The following is a 2,057-nucleotide window of genomic DNA, read 5'->3' as shown; positions in this document are numbered from 1 at the left end:
TTGGTGTTGTTTTTTTCAAGGGCATATTTATGTGTACATTTTTCATAGAAGTAGCCCAGATTAACATAACTATAAACATTAGTTGGGAAAAAAATTTTGTTTCCATCAATATTCTTGTTTAATTTGAATATGAGATTTTAGATGAGCCTGGTGCAGAGGCACATACCTATAAATCCCAGCAATTTATGATGCTGCAGCAGGAGGATCACAAGTTCAAAGCCAAACTCAGCAACTTAATGAAAACCTGTATCAAGGTAAAAACAAAATAATAAAAGTAAAAAGGGCTGGGGATATATAGTTTAGTAGTAAAGCACCTCTGAATTTAGATGAAGAAAGAGTTTGCTGTACAAAGTTTTTGTTTTAAGGATTTAATTAATATTTACCTGTAAGTATTTCTCAAGGGAAAGAACTGTTTGCAATCATTAAAATGAAGGTATTGGAGCAGTTACAACGGAAAGATTTAAAAATACTACATTTAAAAAAAAAGCTCTCCCATGCCATACAGAAAATCTGTTAAGATTGGGGCAGAGTCATCAGTGAAATAAAGGAAAATCTCTTTGTATATTTCCAAGAGAATATCTGTTTTCCTTTTCTCCAATTAATGTAGTCATACATTTCAGTAAAATTTTAAAAATAGGTGAAATATGACAGTTTTTTCAGTGACTATAAAAAACTTCACACCTTTTGCCACTTAAAATTGTAATTTACAGGGCTGGGGTTGTGGCTCAGAAGTAGAGCGCCTCACCTAGCATACATGAGCCACTGGGTTCCATCCTCAGCACCACATAAAAATAAAGGTATTGTGTCCACCTACAACTAAAAAATGCTTAAAAAAAATATCACTTCCAAATGAACACAAAAATAAGTGTTATTGTTTCCTCCTTTTTTGTTTAATTAGAAGTAAAATTATTGTGCAGTGGCTTATATCTGTAATCCCAGCAGCTTAGGAGGATGACAAATTTGAGGCCCTTGGCTATTTAGCAAGACCCTGTCTCAAAATAAAAAGGCTGGGAATGTAGCCCAGTAAGTGGTAAAAGTTTCCCTAGGTTTAATCCCCATTACCAGAAAAAGAACAAAAAGAAAAAGGAAGCAAACCAGCATTTTTAATTATCTGATTTAGTACATGTTAAATTGAATATCTATCTCAGATTTTGCTAAATGTGTCTCAGAATGACATGCTGAGTTGGGTTTTATGCAAGAAGCTTTATCTGATATAGAAATATGGAACTTAGTATTATCTAAAATACACATATAGTGTATTAGCTTCACATAATAAATGCACATTTTCCCCCAGTAAAAATGTTTAATAGAAAGGAGTTTGAAACTGATAAGGTACTACATCAACCTGAAAAGGAAATACTTAAAAATTCCACCAAGTTCTAACATTAGCAACCTTGTTTCCTTAACAACAGTAGTAATTTGAGATACTACCAATGTTGCAGCATTGTAAAATGACATCAGTTGTATCCCATCATTAAAATTTAAGAAAAGAGGGCTGGGTTGTAGTTCAGTGATAGAATATTTGCCCAGAACTTATGAATCCCTGGTGGGTTCAATCCACAGCACTGGGAAAAAAAAAAATTTTTAAGAAACTTGTTTTAGGAAACTAGTGTGTTAACTGTTAGTTGTTTATCTTAGTACTCAGGAAATGGAAGAAGTAACCAAAGGTTTGGGATTTATTGTGGTGAACTTGTCAAAGCTCCTTTTACCATGCTGACTTCCAATAGGCTCTACTCTGAATAGATGTATGGTGTTCTGGTGCACAGAAATTAGAATTAACTCAAGAAGTAATCCCACAAGGTGTAAGAATTTCTGCATTGCATAATTACTCTAGTAAAGGGCCACAGGGTTACTTTGGAGAAGGTTAAGAGATAAATACATATTACATGCTTGTGATGTTATTCAGGGTCCTTTCAGGGATCCAGGAATGTGAAACAAATCAGACCTGCATATTGGAAGAGTACTAGAGTGGCTCACACCAGACCTGTGGTTTTTAATTACATAAATAGGACCATGGAGTCTATTTTGATTCTGTACATCAGTTGATCAATTATCCT

Source organism: Ictidomys tridecemlineatus, chromosome 10, assembly GCF_052094955.1.
Source record: "Ictidomys tridecemlineatus isolate mIctTri1 chromosome 10, mIctTri1.hap1, whole genome shotgun sequence".
NCBI lineage: Eukaryota > Metazoa > Chordata > Mammalia > Rodentia > Sciuridae > Ictidomys > Ictidomys tridecemlineatus.
This window is presented reverse-complemented; position numbering follows the sequence as displayed.